The sequence below is a fragment of the Aptenodytes forsteri genome, unplaced genomic scaffold, assembly GCF_000699145.1.
Source record: "Aptenodytes forsteri isolate BGI_AS27 unplaced genomic scaffold, ASM69914v1 Scaffold376, whole genome shotgun sequence".
Taxonomy (NCBI): Eukaryota; Metazoa; Chordata; class Aves; order Sphenisciformes; family Spheniscidae; genus Aptenodytes; species Aptenodytes forsteri.
Genome location: NW_008796056.1, coordinates 2,847,542 through 2,854,412, shown reverse-complemented (window position 1 = coordinate 2,854,412; position 6,871 = coordinate 2,847,542).

Sequence of the window (6,871 nt, the reverse complement as noted above, 5' to 3'; positions counted from 1 at the left end):
ATGAATTGAATTGATTTATTAAGCAAGGTTTGACGAGCACCAGAGCCAGTGTAAGGTAAAGAGTGAAAGGGTGCAGTGACGTCTGCAGAGGAGGAAGCAGAAGCCTTGCACGTTGAGCAGGCTGGCAGGGAAGGAACACTCTTGAATTAAGAAAGTCATCACTAACGTCATTCTTTGCTGGACTTAAAGCTGTGCCTGAAAACTTTGTAAATTAAATATCACAGTTGGACAGTACAAACACTCAGTCCTTTTCTGTATTCTGAGATTCACATAAGGGATGAACTTAAGTTATTTTATCTTTATAGTTATATCAGTGTATGTTCAAAATGTTTCTGGTACTACTTAGTCCCAGTCCTTTGTACAGCTCAGCAACAAAAAGTTGCACTTCATTTTTCTATGTCAAGCCTGTAAAATGGCTTCTGCTTGTTTGTTCCTCCTGTTGCCACAAGCTAATAACTAAGGAAAGTAGATGAAAGAGTTTCCTTTCACAAAAGCTTGTGTGGAAATGAATGAGAATGAAGAGATGAGAATAAATTGCCAGAGGTTGTTCTGGGAGAGAATGTGGTTAGGGACAGTTATAATCCAGAGTCGTGACATCTACACCCCACATCTTTTAAATGTTTTGCTGCTCTTCAGTCAATGGGAGACTGATGGAGCCAAATTAAGTGGTGCTAGTATTTCATGGGTAAAATACTGGTTTTCGGTAAATGGCTGTAAAGAGTCTTTGCTTTTAAGTAATGCTGTACTGTTTTTTTTTTTTTTTAATAACTGTGCTTGAGTATTTTTTTTAGTTGGAAAAAATATAATCTTCAGATACCATACTTTCACTGTCTTTATTTTTGCTCCAGTACAAGTTGATTGCTTTAGCAAAAGTAGGTTTTATATCTAAATTGAATTGTCCCTCCCCATACGAAGTGGCTGACAGGAATGCCTATTTCATAATTAAGTCTGCTTGTATTTCACAAACCAAGTATCCCAATGTGTAAGTCTTCTGAGACCCACTTTAGAAAAAAAGTTAAAATTGCTTAACACCTATACCCCCAAAACAAACCTCAAACAATCTCCCATAAATCTTATAATTACACTTTTAAAAACTGCCTGCCTTGATATCTTAAGAAAACTTTACTGAAAAAGTCCTTCATCAGTTTGTTGTACTTTGTTATATCTATACTCCTGTTTTGGATTAGTCAAGGCTAAAGAAAATGTGAAGGTGTAATCTTGTATTTTCAAAGTTGAAGAATTGAGACTTCTAGAAATTCACAAGAGATGGGGAGAAGAGAACGATTTCACAGGGAAATTGCATAAAGCTGGAGAAAGGGAAATGAAGGCTGGAATATTGGATTTGAATTGTCTTGGCTTCCGTTTCCCGGGATTTCTGTTGATTTCACATGGGAAATCTGCCATTCATCACATGCATTAGAGCGAAGTCCTGTTGCCTGAGGGTTTGTAGGTTTTAGGCACTTGTTTGATGATGGTGCGCATTTTGCAGTCGATAAGTATGCTTAGTCGTTAGTATGAAGTCTCTGTAGTATATCGAGGTAATCGGCTCTGGTGGTAACATTTCTTCTTAATCTAAACAAGGTAAAAATCATCTGTTTGTTACTTTGCAGTTAAGCTAATTCTGCTAACTTTTTGCCCATGGGATGACAAGTCTCATTCATGTCTTTCACCTTTTCTTTCTCCTAGTCCGATCATCTGTTTTCTTCACTTAATTTAAGCCAGGCTCCCTCCCTGCCTCTCCAACCTAACTTCTGTCCTGCCCTTCCTCTTCTTGAACACAGGCCTTCCCCTCCCCACCACCATCTCTCCTGCCCTTCCTCCCCAGCACCGGCCCCTTCCCACCCTACATCTGCTGCCCTTCCTTCACCTGGCATGCCTCTGCTGCTAAATGACACAGCCAGGGAACAGCTTGAGCACTGGCCCCTTCGTGGTTCACACTGACTGTTAGTTTGCTCCTGGCTCTGACTCCAAATGCCTCTCTCCAAGACAGATCTGCTGGCATAGAGGAGAGGAGCACCAGGCCTAAAGCAGTGTGGATGCCAGCGGGTCTGTTCGACGTGTCCTCTGGACTGGGGGATGGTTCAGCCAATTATTTAGCAGAACAGGTGTAACCTGGGTCTGCTATTCCAGTATATTTTTTAATGATCCTTGGGGCTTGCTATATTCTGTTGGTGGGTTGACCCTGGTTGGATGCCGGGTGCCCACCCAAGCCGCTCTACCACTCCCCTTCTCAGCTGGACAGGGGAGAGAAAATGAAACTAAAGGCTTGTGGGTCGAGATAAGGACAAGGAGAGATCATTCACCAATTACTGTCATGGGCAAAACAAGCTTGACTTGGGGAGGGGAAATTAACTCAATTTATTGCCAATCAAATCAGAGTAGGAGAATAAGGAATAAAACCAAATCTTAGAACACCTTCCCCCCACCCCTCCCTTCTTCCCAGGCTTAACTTTACTCCCGATTTTTTCTACCTCCTTCCCTCTCAGCGGTGCAGGGGGACGGGGAATGGGGGTTGCCATCAGTTCATCACACGTTGTCTCTGCCTCTCCTTCCTCCTCAGGGGGAGGACTCCTCACACTCTTCCCCTGCTCCAATTTGGGGTCCCTCCCACAGGAGATAGTCCTCCACAAACTTCTCCAATGTGGGTCCTTCCCACGGGCTGCAGTTCTTCACGAACTGCTCCAGCGTGGTCCTTTCCATAGGTGCAGTCCTTCAGGAACAGACTGCTCCAGCGTGGGTCCCCCACAGGGTCACAAGTCCTGCCAGCAAACCTGCTCCAGTGTGGGCTCCTCTCTCTGTGGGTCCGCAGGTCCTGCCAGGAGCCTGCTCCAGCACGGCCTTCCCACAGGGTCATAGCCTTCTTCAAACACATCCACCTGTTCCTGTGTGGGGTCCTCCATGGGCTGCAGGGTGGATATCTGCTCCACTATGGACCTCCATATGGGCTGCAGGGGGACAGCCTGCCTCACCATGGTCTTCACCATGGGCGGCAGGGGAATCTCTGCTCCGGCACCTGGAGCACCTCCTCCCCCTGAAGTGAAGAAGGCTTCACTGACCTTGGTGTCTGCAGAGTTGCTTCTCTCACATATTCTCACTCCTCTCTCCTGGCTGCTGTTGTGCAGCAGCTTTTTCCCCTTCTTAAATATGTTATCCCAGAGGCGCTACCACTGTCACTGATGGGCTCGGTCTTGGCCAGCGGCAGGGCCATCTTGGAGCCGGCTGGCATTGGCTCTGTCGGACATGGGGGAAGCTTCTCGCAACTTCTCACAGAAGCCACCCCTCTAGCCCCCCCGCTACCAAAACCTTGCCACGCAAACCCAATACAATTTTATTGATTTCTTTCACTTAATTTCTTCTCATACCCTTTTCATACTCATTTTGGTCTCATTTGTAATATTTTTCATACTTGTGCCATATCTGCTTCCTCCTGTGCTTGTAATAGCCTTCAGGTTCTTAGATGCCAATTGCTTCTTTTTCTTTCTGTGTCGGAAGTTTTTTTTCCTACTTATGATTCCAGTGCTGTTGTCTTCCTAGGCCCTCTTTGACCCCTGAGTATCTGTATTCCTTCTCTTAATCTGCATTATTTATTTTGTAAGCTCCCTAGGACAGCATTGTATATTGTATTGTTAAAGACACAAATGCTATCAGCAACTGTACAAATATAAGATGTTTTTTCTTCCTGTATAAACGTGAGAGGGACATTGGTATAGTACAGCATGGGCCAGGTAGTCATGCACATGGCAGCTGGCAGGTCTCTTCACAGATAAATCACGATTGACTAGAGGTAATAACAAGAACAAACCTACTCATTGCGCTAATGAATTATTTTGAGAACTGTTGGATGGAAGACAGAATCACCAGCCAAAGATCGAGGTGAGGCAGAATGAAGTGTGAGTGTCGCATCACTTTCCTGGCTGTATGTACATTGCTGTAGGATAGGGCCAGAGGTCGGCCCCAGGGATGGATGGTGCACACTGGCCGTGCCGCTGCTGCTTCAGGCTTGCTTCACGTGCGGTTTCTCTTAGGAAGAGCTGTTTGGACTGGTCCTGAGCAAAGCCGGGGAGCCAGCTAACACTAAAACAGATCCCGTCTTACCTGCCAGTGTAGACATAGTCATCATGTGTCATCTTTCTGAGGTGTGCGAGAAGGCTGTACTGGCCAGATTGTATTCAAAAATAGTCCAGAATTGCTGGGTATATTAAAATGTGTTTTTTGTTTGCTTGTGCTGCAAACCATTGTGTATTTGGAAGTAGGGTGGGGAGACTAAGAAGGATGTTAGTGTTACCCTTGAATATGTATGCCAGCTTGGATCTCTGGGGTAGGCCATCAGGAAACTCCCTTCTGTCAGGACCTGGTACCCAGAGTTGCTGTGATGGTGGTGTGTGATTGCGTTGTGTTGGGATATCTGATCATCTTAGTACTGTGTAGTGTCCCATATCTCTGTGTTGTGTTATGAATGACATGTAGGTCAGCGTGTTCTTGCCTTTAGATTCTTCTGGATGCTGGGTTAAATATGACTAAAATTAGCTTAAATGTTAGTAAAGTAAGAACCTGGCTGTGACATCTTTATTGCAGGCTGTGACCATTCTGCTCTGTTCAGGTGGCTTTCGGGCCAGACCAGTAAAATTCTTTCATAAATTGAAAATAAACAACAATAATCTTTTGCTGAGATATTGACAATTTTAAAAGAATCAGTTAATGAATTCAGTTGGACTGAAGAATTTATGCTCAAAGATGCAAGGAGTAAGCTGGAGCCTGCATCTCAGTAATGGTGGAAACGAGGGAAAGCCCCTGCCTTGACTGACTGAGCAAAGATCTTGGTAAAGGCACTACAAATACTGGGAACCAGCAAAAATCATTAAAGAGACTGTTTATCAAGGAGGTGTAAATCTGTTCTCTTAAGTTGGTACAGCTGTACAGTAGAGTGCAAGAATTTCAGGGTAGGAGGAAAATAATTGAAAATTATACTGAGTTAACGTTTCAAGGGGAATGAAAAACAGCCCTCTACTCATTTAAGTACGAGGGAAACAAGTGGTGAAGATAAGTCGTCATGGAATGTGATGGAATGTAGATGTCATTCAGAGAGTACATGAGTACTGTTCATTTCTTTTTTTAGTTGGGTGAATGAGATGGAAAATTTTAAAAAAGCCAAACCAAAACAACCTAATCCCCTGATGGTGATCCTCATATAACATCTCACAAGGGACAGAGGAAGTCAGAGAGCAGGAGGCACACGCTCTTCCTCAGACTATTGCAGGAACTGACTTATGAAATGAAAAAATCTGGAAGCCAGGTTTTGTAATCCGTGAAATCAGGGAGGGACCAGCTAATTGAGGGACAACAAATCTGAATGTTTAAGAGGAGGCACGAGAAACAAATTGCTGATTTAAACAACAGTGTCTTTCAAAACCCAAGTGTTACCTGAGGGCATTTTGAGATTAAGTTGCTCCAAAGCGCTTAAAAACAAATTTTATAAAGCAAAGGAATAATGTTCTTGTAAAATTCATACAAAATTGCAAATGGTTATAAAAGACCATATAAATAATTGAATATAATTATGAAAGAAATCTGACATCAGTCTGTAGCTCTGCCTGCCACTCAAGTAATCTGAGGTATTTTCTTAACTGGTTTAAATACTGGAGATTGCTTTGCTTTTAGAATGCACACGTGACTTAAGTTATAAAATTTTCCTTGGCTTTTTAATGACTTGCAGCGTATGTATTATATAAAGCATCTACAGAGCATTATCAATTGTCTTTTAAAGGTGCCTAAATGTGCTAGATAGTCACTCTTACAAATGTCATTGAACTCTGCCTTCCTGGAGATTTGGCTAGGTGTCTGAATATTTCTGTAGCTTTTTTTTGTTTTTCTTTTTTTAAATAAAAATTTGTTATTATGTGCTTGATTTTTTGAAGGAATGAGAGAGAGATGATAGTGCTTTTTCAGTTTCCATCAATCAGTGCTGTATGTGTTGGCTAATTTCGCTAAAATTTGATGGAGAAGTAATGTTCTTAAAGACATACATTTTGTACAAACTTAGGAAATGGTTGTTTGATGGAGGAGGGAGAGAAAAAATGATGTTGTACACACAACGTCGAAGTCTGTGTTTTTTTAGCCTGCCACGTAACCTGTCAGACTGTGTACATTGGTCAGCCAATTAGCACATTCATTAAGTCAAATGCAATGCGTTCTGTAGAATCTGTAGTTCAGGGACGTAGGTGAAGACTGAGGATACTGGAGGTGAAGCTTAGGTTATTGCGGTTGGATGATGATTACTTGTAGGCGTTACATGACACATCATTAAAATAATCAGGCCTGACTGGTGCCTCTGATCATGGGAAAGCTTGTTTTTGAGTCTCGTGTTCCTTTTCCACTGGAGCACATTGATAGCCTACCTCAAGGTCTTGCACTGACTATGTAGCTGTTTTTTAAGGATGGTGTTAGAAATGCATCTATTCTTTCTAAGGTTAAGACAGAATACATCAATTCTGATTTCTTAGTTCTATAGGGCTTAAAATTCGTGTATGAAGACTAAATTAAAAAAAGTAAGGGCTTCAGTAATACTCTTCCACAAACTGATGGTATCCTGAATCTGGTGGACTGATTTTTCATAAATACTTTTTCATGTTGGAGAGTCAAAATGCAGTTGTGTGAATTCTGTAGTTAATGCTAGAAAATATTTTTTCTGTCTATTTCTTTATTTTTACTGAGTAGGCTTTCTTTTAATACTTCAGACATAAAATACAGTAGGTCTTAGGGTTCAAATTGTTAGCAATGTTATTCTTAGAGTGACTAGTGTATTATAGAATCATGGAATGATTTGGGTTGGAAGGGACCTTTAGAGGTCATCTAGTCCAACCCCCCTGCCACA